At 37.2% G+C, this 13,654-nt stretch overlaps 1 protein-coding gene across 2 annotated transcripts in view; it reads left to right on the top strand.

The window, feature by feature from the left end:
* Positions 1-13,654, top strand: part of LOC145241976 (protocadherin gamma-C4-like) — a 317,214-nt gene that overhangs the window by 226,891 nt on the left and 76,669 nt on the right. The gene's annotated exons all lie outside the window — the stretch shown is intronic.

Below are 13,654 nucleotides of genomic sequence, written 5' to 3'. Positions count from 1 at the left end.
ATTTTAAACTTCAAAACTTAATTATTGTCGATCTCCGACCCCCCCCCCCTATTTTCTCTTCCCCTCTTTCTTTTTTCCTCTTTTTTTCTCTCGTATTTCTTTTAAAATCGTTCTTCCAAATAATAATAGCAATTTCTGTAAGGTCTGACAAGGCTGTTGGATCGTAAATATGGTCCGGCAACCGAAACATATGTAACTGAACAGATAAAACGGTAATAAAAAATAAAACTACTTAATTTACTCACATAAAATTAATATACGAAAGTATAGATTTATGCGTAAACTTTAAGTATTTACTTCAAAAGTGCTCAATACGTAGGTAGAGCTAGTTAGTAATTTATAAAATATATATGGCGATTAAGCTACACCGAATATTCCGCGTTTCATCCACTCTAGGACTCTTCAGGCCTATATTACCAACTTCGAATATATATAGCGTAATGGTTAGAAGCCTTGACTGCCGTGTTTCAATCCTGGCTTGAGGTAGTTGCCTGTCTAGCCGCACTGATGAGCTGTGAAACAGCGAAACAGTACTGTATGTGGATGACTATAGTGCTCCTCACCTTGAGTTGAGCATATTGAGAAGTGAAAAACGAATTACCATTAGCATATAAGCGACGCTCTTTGTGTAAACAAATCGAGCGGAGGTATTTCGGACGATATCAAAACATCGTTAAACTCACTACTCGTTCAAGCAGCCGCCAATAGCGTAATGGTTAGAAGCCTTGACTGCCGTGTTTCAATCCTGGCTTGAGGTAGTTGCCTGTCTAGCCGCACTGATGAGCTGTGAAACAGCGAAACAGTACTGTATGTGGATGACTATAGTGCTCCTCACCTTGAGTTGAGCATATTGAGAAGTGAAAAACGAATTACCATTAGCATATAAGCGACGCTCTTTGTGTAAACAAATCGAGCGGAGGTATTTCGGACGATATCAAAACATCGTTAAACTCACTACTCGTTCAAGCAGCCGCCAATAGCGTAATGGTTAGAAGCCTTGACTGCCGTGTTTCAATCCTGGCTTGAGGTAGTTGCCTGTCTAGCCGCACTGATGAGCTGTGAAACAGCGAAACAGTACTGTATGTGGATGACTATAGTGCTCCTCACCTTGAGTTGAGCATATTGAGAAGTGAAAAACGAATTACCATTAGCATATAAGCGACGCTCTTTGTGTAAACAAATCGAGCGGAGGTATTTCGGACGATATCAAAACATCGTTAAACTCACTACTCGTTCAAGCAGCCGCCAATAGCGTAATGGTTAGAAGCCTTGACTGCCGTGTTTCAATCCTGGCTTGAGGTAGTTGCCTGTCTAGCCGCACTGATGAGCTGTGAAACAGCGAAACAGTACTGTATGTGGATGACTATAGTGCTCCTCACCTTGAGTTGAGCATATTGAGAAGTGAAAAACGAATTACCATTAGCATATAAGCGACGCTCTTTGTGTAAACAAATCGAGCGGAGGTATTTCGGACGATATCAAAACATCGTTAAACTCACTACTCGTTCAAGCAGCCGCCAATAGCGTAATGGTTAGAAGCCTTGACTGCCGTGTTTCAATCCTGGCTTGAGGTAGTTGCCTGTCTAGCCGCACTGATGAGCTGTGAAACAGCGAAACAGTACTGTATGTGGATGACTATAGTGCTCCTCACCTTGAGTTGAGCATATTGAGAAGTGAAAAACGAATTACCATTAGCATATAAGCGACGCTCTTTGTGTAAACAAATCGAGCGGAGGTATTTCGGACGATATCAAAACATCGTTAAACTCACTACTCGTTCAAGCAGCCGCCAATAGCGTAATGGTTAGAAGCCTTGACTGCCGTGTTTCAATCCTGGCTTGAGGTAGTTGCCTGTCTAGCCGCACTGATGAGCTGTGAAACAGCGAAACAGTACTGTATGTGGATGACTATAGTGCTCCTCACCTTGAGTTGAGCATATTGAGAAGTGAAAAACGAATTACCATTAGCATATAAGCGACGCTCTTTGTGTAAACAAATCGAGCGGAGGTATTTCGGACGATATCAAAACATCGTTAAACTCACTACTCGTTCAAGCAGCCGCCAATAGCGTAATGGTTAGAAGCCTTGACTGCCGTGTTTCAATCCTGGCTTGAGGTAGTTGCCTGTCTAGCCGCACTGATGAGCTGTGAAACAGCGAAACAGTACTGTATGTGGATGACTATAGTGCTCCTCACCTTGAGTTGAGCATATTGAGAAGTGAAAAACGAATTACCATTAGCATATAAGCGACGCTCTTTGTGTAAACAAATCGAGCGGAGGTATTTCGGACGATATCAAAACATCGTTAAACTCACTACTCGTTCAAGCAGCCGCCAATAGCGTAATGGTTAGAAGCCTTGACTGCCGTGTTTCAATCCTGGCTTGAGGTAGTTGCCTGTCTAGCCGCACTGATGAGCTGTGAAACAGCGAAACAGTACTGTATGTGGATGACTATAGTGCTCCTCACCTTGAGTTGAGCATATTGAGAAGTGAAAAACGAATTACCATTAGCATATAAGCGACGCTCTTTGTGTAAACAAATCGAGCGGAGGTATTTCGGACGATATCAAAACATCGTTAAACTCACTACTCGTTCAAGCAGCCGCCAATAGCGTAATGGTTAGAAGCCTTGACTGCCGTGTTTCAATCCTGGCTTGAGGTAGTTGCCTGTCTAGCCGCACTGATGAGCTGTGAAACAGCGAAACAGTACTGTATGTGGATGACTATAGTGCTCCTCACCTTGAGTTGAGCATATTGAGAAGTGAAAAACGAATTACCATTAGCATATAAGCGACGCTCTTTGTGTAAACAAATCGAGCGGAGGTATTTCGGACGATATCAAAACATCGTTAAACTCACTACTCGTTCAAGCAGCCGCCAATAGCGTAATGGTTAGAAGCCTTGACTGCCGTGTTTCAATCCTGGCTTGAGGTAGTTGCCTGTCTAGCCGCACTGATGAGCTGTGAAACAGCGAAACAGTACTGTATGTGGATGACTATAGTGCTCCTCACCTTGAGTTGAGCATATTGAGAAGTGAAAAACGAATTACCATTAGCATATAAGCGACGCTCTTTGTGTAAACAAATCGAGCGGAGGTATTTCGGACGATATCAAAACATCGTTAAACTCACTACTCGTTCAAGCAGCCGCCAATAGCGTAATGGTTAGAAGCCTTGACTGCCGTGTTTCAATCCTGGCTTGAGGTAGTTGCCTGTCTAGCCGCACTGATGAGCTGTGAAACAGCGAAACAGTACTGTATGTGGATGACTATAGTGCTCCTCACCTTGAGTTGAGCATATTGAGAAGTGAAAAACGAATTACCATTAGCATATAAGCGACGCTCTTTGTGTAAACAAATCGAGCGGAGGTATTTCGGACGATATCAAAACATCGTTAAACTCACTACTCGTTCAAGCAGCCGCCAATAGCGTAATGGTTAGAAGCCTTGACTGCCGTGTTTCAATCCTGGCTTGAGGTAGTTGCCTGTCTAGCCGCACTGATGAGCTGTGAAACAGCGAAACAGTACTGTATGTGGATGACTATAGTGCTCCTCACCTTGAGTTGAGCATATTGAGAAGTGAAAAACGAATTACCATTAGCATATAAGCGACGCTCTTTGTGTAAACAAATCGAGCGGAGGTATTTCGGACGATATCAAAACATCGTTAAACTCACTACTCGTTCAAGCAGCCGCCAATAGCGTAATGGTTAGAAGCCTTGACTGCCGTGTTTCAATCCTGGCTTGAGGTAGTTGCCTGTCTAGCCGCACTGATGAGCTGTGAAACAGCGAAACAGTACTGTATGTGGATGACTATAGTGCTCCTCACCTTGAGTTGAGCATATTGAGAAGTGAAAAACGAATTACCATTAGCATATAAGCGACGCTCTTTGTGTAAACAAATCGAGCGGAGGTATTTCGGACGATATCAAAACATCGTTAAACTCACTACTCGTTCAAGCAGCCGCCAATAGCGTAATGGTTAGAAGCCTTGACTGCCGTGTTTCAATCCTGGCTTGAGGTAGTTGCCTGTCTAGCCGCACTGATGAGCTGTGAAACAGCGAAACAGTACTGTATGTGGATGACTATAGTGCTCCTCACCTTGAGTTGAGCATATTGAGAAGTGAAAAACGAATTACCATTAGCATATAAGCGACGCTCTTTGTGTAAACAAATCGAGCGGAGGTATTTCGGACGATATCAAAACATCGTTAAACTCACTACTCGTTCAAGCAGCCGCCAATAGCGTAATGGTTAGAAGCCTTGACTGCCGTGTTTCAATCCTGGCTTGAGGTAGTTGCCTGTCTAGCCGCACTGATGAGCTGTGAAACAGCGAAACAGTACTGTATGTGGATGACTATAGTGCTCCTCACCTTGAGTTGAGCATATTGAGAAGTGAAAAACGAATTACCATTAGCATATAAGCGACGCTCTTTGTGTAAACAAATCGAGCGGAGGTATTTCGGACGATATCAAAACATCGTTAAACTCACTACTCGTTCAAGCAGCCGCCAATAGCGTAATGGTTAGAAGCCTTGACTGCCGTGTTTCAATCCTGGCTTGAGGTAGTTGCCTGTCTAGCCGCACTGATGAGCTGTGAAACAGCGAAACAGTACTGTATGTGGATGACTATAGTGCTCCTCACCTTGAGTTGAGCATATTGAGAAGTGAAAAACGAATTACCATTAGCATATAAGCGACGCTCTTTGTGTAAACAAATCGAGCGGAGGTATTTCGGACGATATCAAAACATCGTTAAACTCACTACTCGTTCAAGCAGCCGCCAATAGCGTAATGGTTAGAAGCCTTGACTGCCGTGTTTCAATCCTGGCTTGAGGTAGTTGCCTGTCTAGCCGCACTGATGAGCTGTGAAACAGCGAAACAGTACTGTATGTGGATGACTATAGTGCTCCTCACCTTGAGTTGAGCATATTGAGAAGTGAAAAACGAATTACCATTAGCATATAAGCGACGCTCTTTGTGTAAACAAATCGAGCGGAGGTATTTCGGACGATATCAAAACATCGTTAAACTCACTACTCGTTCAAGCAGCCGCCAATAGCGTAATGGTTAGAAGCCTTGACTGCCGTGTTTCAATCCTGGCTTGAGGTAGTTGCCTGTCTAGCCGCACTGATGAGCTGTGAAACAGCGAAACAGTACTGTATGTGGATGACTATAGTGCTCCTCACCTTGAGTTGAGCATATTGAGAAGTGAAAAACGAATTACCATTAGCATATAAGCGACGCTCTTTGTGTAAACAAATCGAGCGGAGGTATTTCGGACGATATCAAAACATCGTTAAACTCACTACTCGTTCAAGCAGCCGCCAATAGCGTAATGGTTAGAAGCCTTGACTGCCGTGTTTCAATCCTGGCTTGAGGTAGTTGCCTGTCTAGCCGCACTGATGAGCTGTGAAACAGCGAAACAGTACTGTATGTGGATGACTATAGTGCTCCTCACCTTGAGTTGAGCATATTGAGAAGTGAAAAACGAATTACCATTAGCATATAAGCGACGCTCTTTGTGTAAACAAATCGAGCGGAGGTATTTCGGACGATATCAAAACATCGTTAAACTCACTACTCGTTCAAGCAGCCGCCAATAGCGTAATGGTTAGAAGCCTTGACTGCCGTGTTTCAATCCTGGCTTGAGGTAGTTGCCTGTCTAGCCGCACTGATGAGCTGTGAAACAGCGAAACAGTACTGTATGTGGATGACTATAGTGCTCCTCACCTTGAGTTGAGCATATTGAGAAGTGAAAAACGAATTACCATTAGCATATAAGCGACGCTCTTTGTGTAAACAAATCGAGCGGAGGTATTTCGGACGATATCAAAACATCGTTAAACTCACTACTCGTTCAAGCAGCCGCCAATAGCGTAATGGTTAGAAGCCTTGACTGCCGTGTTTCAATCCTGGCTTGAGGTAGTTGCCTGTCTAGCCGCACTGATGAGCTGTGAAACAGCGAAACAGTACTGTATGTGGATGACTATAGTGCTCCTCACCTTGAGTTGAGCATATTGAGAAGTGAAAAACGAATTACCATTAGCATATAAGCGACGCTCTTTGTGTAAACAAATCGAGCGGAGGTATTTCGGACGATATCAAAACATCGTTAAACTCACTACTCGTTCAAGCAGCCGCCAATAGCGTAATGGTTAGAAGCCTTGACTGCCGTGTTTCAATCCTGGCTTGAGGTAGTTGCCTGTCTAGCCGCACTGATGAGCTGTGAAACAGCGAAACAGTACTGTATGTGGATGACTATAGTGCTCCTCACCTTGAGTTGAGCATATTGAGAAGTGAAAAACGAATTACCATTAGCATATAAGCGACGCTCTTTGTGTAAACAAATCGAGCGGAGGTATTTCGGACGATATCAAAACATCGTTAAACTCACTACTCGTTCAAGCAGCCGCCAATAGCGTAATGGTTAGAAGCCTTGACTGCCGTGTTTCAATCCTGGCTTGAGGTAGTTGCCTGTCTAGCCGCACTGATGAGCTGTGAAACAGCGAAACAGTACTGTATGTGGATGACTATAGTGCTCCTCACCTTGAGTTGAGCATATTGAGAAGTGAAAAACGAATTACCATTAGCATATAAGCGACGCTCTTTGTGTAAACAAATCGAGCGGAGGTATTTCGGACGATATCAAAACATCGTTAAACTCACTACTCGTTCAAGCAGCCGCCAATAGCGTAATGGTTAGAAGCCTTGACTGCCGTGTTTCAATCCTGGCTTGAGGTAGTTGCCTGTCTAGCCGCACTGATGAGCTGTGAAACAGCGAAACAGTACTGTATGTGGATGACTATATATATATATATATAGATATATATATATATATATATATATATATATATTTTATATATATATATATATATATATATATTCGAAGTTGGTACTGTCTTTTACAATTATTAGAAATGAAAAAATGAAAAAATGGGAAAAATAGAAAAGAATTCGGAAGAAAGAAGGAAGGTAATAATTAGTAAATTAAGGAAAAAAACAAAAACAAAGGGAAATTAAATAAGAAAAATATAAAAAGAAAGCAAGAAAAAAAAAACAAGAAAAATTGTTGTAACTTATGTATCTTTATTCCTTATATTTTGAAGTTATTTTGTAATTTCCTCTGCTTAACCGGGTAGTGCTTTTTTTTAAGTTTGTCTTTGAAAATTTACTTTTTCAGATCAATTTTATTTCTATTTATTTATCCACGAAACAGTGTTTCATGGTAAACAACTGATGATCCCTTGAAAAATAAATTATTGGTACTATAGTAAATTCGAGAGCGAGTTGATACAGTGATTGCAGGTGATTAAATGACTTACTGACTAGATGGTTTTTTAACGAATGATAAAAAGTATTTTTTGTATAGTTTTAAAGGTTAAAAACTTCCAAGACTATATATATATATATATATATATGTAAAGCTGAATGTCTGTGTGTGTGTGGGGGGGGGGTCACGAATAGGCTCCTATATGGTTGACTATTTAAAAAAAAAACTGATTACATATAATGATAGAAGATGTATCGAGACACAGGAATGGGTATGTTTGATCTGGCAGAACGGTGGTTCATTAAAATTGTGGGGTCTGCGTTCGCGCCTGGTCCACAAAGTATAGAAATAAAAAATGTAAAAATTAAAAAAAAAAACGTTTACAAGTGTTTTTGATATAGATGTACAGAATAATACTTAGATAAGTATGTTTCAACTTAAATAGAGATGGTATAATAAAATTGTGGGGTCTGCGTTCGCGCCTAGCCTCCATGGAATGGAAATAGGCACAAACTTTAATAAAGACTTTTCATATCTGTCTGCGTAAATATACTTTGATAATTATGTTTCAGTTTGAAGAAATATGGTATAATAAAATTATGGGGTGTTCGTTCGCGCATGACCTCCATAGAATGGAAATATGTCACAAAGTTTAACAAGGTTTTTTAATATAGATCCACAGAATATTGTGATAAGTGTTTCAGTGTGAACAGGTATGGTATAATAAATTATGGGGTTTATCTATTTTATTTTTACTTTCATCATATTTTGCTTTGGTTTTGATATCCCCAAATTCGAAGCTATCACTTTACAACCCTTCCTTTTCATAACCTATCATACTTTCATAAATCAGAGTCCATTTTCTGAACCCAGTCAATGACGGGTACTTTTGCTAGTATATATATATATATATAAGTGAAAATGTCTGTGTGTCTGTCTGTCTGTCTGTCTGTCTGTCTATTTGTCTGTCTGTCTGTGATCATTTCCCTACCAAATAACTCTTTCAATTTTCGGTCTAGAGACTCGAGATTTGACATAAGGAGTATTGAGTTTTGGGAAAATCTTTTAAATTGGTTTTCAGCCATAAATTTGGCTGTCAAGGGGTAAAGCTTCAACGATTTGACCTTTGAAAACTCTACCAAACTCCTCCGCCAATTGTGGGTTTGTACACTTTAAATTTTAAATGTAGGTTACTTGGACATGGATCAAACATGTTAATTTGATTTGAGTCCACAAAAATAAATTTTCAGGGGTCAAGATTAGGGTCAATTTTTAAAAAAATTCGACCTCTGCAGTCTCTCCCAAATTACTCAGCCAATTTTTTATCTAAATATTTGCAATTTTACATAAGGGTATTCAGAGATAGAGAAAGTTTTTAATCGATTTAGGTCGAAAATTTGAGCTGCCAAAGGGTCAAAGTTCAAAAGATTTTACCTTTCCGGTGTCTAGCAAACTACTCAGCCAATTTTGGGTCTAAACATTTGAAATTTATACATAGAGTGTATTCAGATATGCGGCAAGCATTTTCATAAGTTTTGAGACAAAAATGAGGCTGACAAAAGGTCAAAGTTGAAAGAGTTGACCTTTGCAGATTCTATCAAATTCCCCTGCCAAAATTGGGTCTAAACACTTGAAATTTTAGATGTAGGTAACTTGGATGTGGGTAAAATTTTGCATTTTCAAAAAGGGAGGTAAACTTGGTTACAAATTAATTATGTAATGAGGTGAGGAATTATTGATGAATAAACAGTTAGACATTTCTCTACTCAAACATACCCGTATATTTGTTTGTTTGTTTGTTTTTTTTGTTTGTTTGTTTGTTTGTTTTTTTTTTCTTTACTCTTGTGATTCCGGTCCTTTCCGCATTGCGTTTGGCTTTTAAAACTACCATATATTCCTTTACCAGCAATGCTTCAAGGAAACTACCATTTACTCATTCATATATATATATATATATATATATATATATATATATATATATATACAGTGATGATCATATTTATTGGCACGGTAAAATAAAAGTTAAATTTTGTCTAATAAATTCTAAAAAAGGGATTAAATTAAAGAAAATAACAAAGTATATTATGTATTTTTAACTGGCCTTTCCGATGCAGCAATCGGATTTTAGAAAAAATAAATAACAAAGGAACAACAAACATAATTGCAAAAAACCCTTGTTCAAAATTATTGGCACGATTTGTTTAATAATCAATTGTATAGCCTTTGGCCTTGATTACCTTCCTCAGTCGCTTTTCATAGTTTACAACCAAGTTGTTGCACTCTTCAGTAGTAATTTTAGCCCACTCTTCCTGACAATAATCCTCCAATTGAATAAGATTCTTAGGCTTCCTTTGCATTACCCTCAATTTTAATGTTCTCCATAAATTTTCAATTGGATTAAGGTCTGGGCTTTGTGATGGCCACTCCAAAACATTAATATGATTGCCCTCAAGCCATTTCTTAGTCAGTTTAGCCGAATGCTTTGGGTCATTATCTTGCATGAACCACCAACGACGACCAAGTGAGAGCTCTTTAGCAGAGTCTTTCAGGTTTACATCCAATATTTTAACATAATCTTCCTTTTTTATGCTACCTGTGACCTTAACAAGTCGCCCTGGTCCAGAGGCAGCAAAGGATCCCCAAAACATCAAACTGCCTCCACCGTGCTTCACTGTGGGTATGGTGTTCTTAGGCAGGAAAGCTTCGCCAGATTTTCTGTAAATATAAGACACTTTATTATGGCCAAATAACTCTATTTTCGTTTCGTCAGTCCATAGAACACGTTTCCAGAATGCAACATCTTTATCAATATGACGTTTTGCAAAGGCTAGCCTTGCTTTCAGGTGCATAGGCTTCAATAAGGGAGTCTTTCTCGGACGACATGCTTTTAAACCAGCTCTCTTCAAAACTCTACCAACTGTATGTCGAGATACATTCACTCCAGAGGTGCTCTGTTCATCAACAATCTCCCCAACAGAGATCCTTGGGTTTTGTTTTACTTGTCGAACAATTTTCCGTTCATCTCTTGGGGAAAGAACCCTTTTTCTCCCACTACCCTCTAAACTCATAACGTGGCCTTGCGATTTGAACTTGTTTATTATGGCTCTAACAGTGGATTTGGGAAGGTTTAGCTTCTTTGAAATCTTATCATAGCCCTCCCCATTGGTATGGCATGCTACAACAAGCTTCCTGACGTCTTCGCTGTGTTCCTTAGTTTTAACCATGGCGATTGAAAATTATAATTTAGTCACTTATAATAGTTTAAATAAATCGCTATCTAAAAATTATCTGAAAAAAATTATTCACTGAATTAGCGTTAAACAAGCATAATATGGCTATAAAAAAGTTCAGAAAGCAGTAAACCGGAAATTGATTGATATTATACTGATACTAAAAGAAAAACAAAGCCGTGCCAATAATTTTGAACAAGGGTTTTTTGCAATTATGTTTGTTGTTCCTTTGTTATTTATTTTTTTTCTAAAATCCGATTGCTGCATCGGAAAGGCCAGTTAAAAATACATAATATACTTTGTTATTTTCTTTAATTTAATCCCTTTTTTAGAATTTATTAGACAAAATTTAACTTTTATTTTACCGTGCCAATAAATATGATCATCACTGTATATATATATATATATATATATATATATATATATATATATATATATATATATATATATATATATATATATATAAACAAATGATTAATAAATCATGTTAAAAGACATCTTGAAAAAGAGTTAAAAACATATTTAATTTTAAAAAAAGGAAGTACCAGATAAGTGGATAGTCCTTAATACTCTCCTTTATATATATATATATATATATATATATATATATATATATATATATATATATATATATATATATATATATATATATATAGTCCAGTTTAAAAATATTCAAAAGTAAAAACCATTGAATTTTAATGAAGTTTTTGAGGGTGCTTAATAAAAAGATTTTATTATTTTATTCAATTTAGAAAAACAAAATTTTCATAAGTCGCTACAATAAATCTATTGTTTCAGTCTGAAAAAGATATTATCAGGAGACAATAAACCTTCACTCTTACTCGAGGAAAGGACAGGTATTGAATAAGACTGGAGACTTAGTGTCGCCTGACGACGTCTTTTCAGATTAAAAATTGTTTCCTAGGTTGAATAAAATATTATATATATGTATATACACAGTGGAACCTCAAGATACGAAATGAATTGGTTCTGGTTTGGCTTTCTTATCTTGAAATGTTCGTATCCTGAACGTTCTAGAAGGTTCACCCACCCATGCTTTGCCTTCACTTTTTGAGAAGAGATGTTTATTGCTAACTGCTTGAGGCACGCTAGGATCTAATATAAAATATCTATATTTATAGTATTCTTATTTATATATGTGTGTGAGCGTGCGTGTGTGTGTGAGCGAATATATTGGCAGAAAGACAAAAGAAATTATCTGATATAATTTACGTAAGAATAAAGTTATTTATTATATATTATATGTAATACAAATATACACACAATTGCATAAATAAAATATGTATATATATATATATATATATATATATATATATATATATATATATATATATATAGTAGAAATGGTAATTAATAAAAACTGAAGAAAGTGCTCAATACTGTTGTAGAGCAAATATGCGTTTTATTTTTTATTATCGTATCTTACATTATTGTTTCAGCTACCCGGCCGTTTTTTGGCCACCTGTAGCTTCCTCAGACTTTTACAGTATATATATATATATATATATATATATATATATATATATATATATATATATATATAGAGAGAGAGAGAGAGAGAGAGATATGTCAGGGTTCTATGGACAAATTTATCTTTAGTTAACCTTTGACAAGTAAATATTTTCGTTTATTAACCAAATAAAATAGTTACTAGCCAAACGCATATGATGTTTAGAATATGACATCTTAGTTCTGTGATGAGTATGTACATCAAAGATTTTTCTACGTTTTTTTTGTTTGTTTTTTTAAATAAGTGCAATTCTAAATACACACCAAATTTTATGTTGCTACTTTAAAGTATAAACATTCTAATTTCTTCAAATATTTTTAAACAGGCTTCGTTACAAAAAAAGCATATTGTTCTATTAAACTTTTATTGTTTAAATAATTTAACTTCGTTTTATTAAAAAAAAAAGGGGGGGTGAAGAGATATTTTTCACTCAGTAGTGAGCTTTGGAAGATTGTCAGTGAACGAAATACAATCGTCAAAAGATAAGTGTTTCATTATTTCTAGTCGCCATTTTGAAAAATCAATCGCAAATGTGACTGTTTCACTCGCAGTGTAGATTCCTGTATACACACACACACACACACACACACACACACACACACACACACACACACACACACACAAATGCAAACATATATGTGCATGCATGTGTGCATATAATCATATACATATAAAGCTGTGCATACACACATTATTAATATGTATATATAACATGAAGCTTATATGTGCATTATATCAGATAAATATATAAGCGTGTAGGTTAAACTGATTTAATGCATATTTTCTTATCTCTTTTTATCCTCCTTTATCTTTCTCTTTCTATATATATGTGCGTGTGTGTGTGTGTGTTTGTGTGTGCACGCGCGCGTGTGTGTGGAGAAAGAAAGAGAGAGGGGAGAGAGGAGGGAAGGGGAGATAATCCTTGCATGTTTTTCGTTGATAAAATATATGTTTTGGACAGAACTATTATTGCTTTAAGATTTGATTCTGCCTGAATTCATCGAACCGACCAAAGACAAAAACAAATACATGAAAGCAAATAAATAGCCATAATTCTTCCTTCTCTTATGGAAAACATTTCTCCATTTTTGTTTTTATTTTTTTTTTTTTTTTTTAAATTTTGGGGGGATTTTTTTTCATTTTTGTTCGGAAAGCTATTAGTAAGCTTGCTTGTGGGCCGAGCATTTGAAGAAGCCTTGAATCATTTCTTTTCGAAACTTTTTTTTTTTTTTTTTGGAGGGGGAAAAAAATTTATTTATCTTTCATCCTGCTCCGTAAATCAAAAACCGGTAGATTGTTTTAAAAACAGTTCCACTACAACTTTAACTAGCCCCCTCCCCAACCTGAAACTTAAAAATAAAAAGATTTTGAACTGAACCAAAAAAGAAAAAAAAGAAAAAGGAAAATTAATCGAAACTACGTTTCTTCTTGGGTCACTTGATGTTTAGTGCTGCGTAAAGTTCTTTCGAGCGTGAACATCGTCATCATCCTTGTTATCATCATCATCTTCCTCGTCATCCTCGTCATCATCATCATCATCATTGTCATCATCATTTTGATAATTTTTTCTTTTTTTTTGGCTTCTGTGTTTCAAAAGCCATTAATCGTTTTAAATGTGAACG

Source organism: Euprymna scolopes, chromosome 21 (assembly GCF_053919585.1).
Source record: "Euprymna scolopes isolate OS-2025 chromosome 21, ASM5391958v1, whole genome shotgun sequence".
NCBI classification, from domain to species: Eukaryota; Metazoa; Mollusca; class Cephalopoda; order Sepiida; family Sepiolidae; genus Euprymna; species Euprymna scolopes.
The sequence above is the reverse complement of the archived record's forward strand: the minus strand, read 5'-3'. Positions and strand labels throughout refer to the sequence as shown.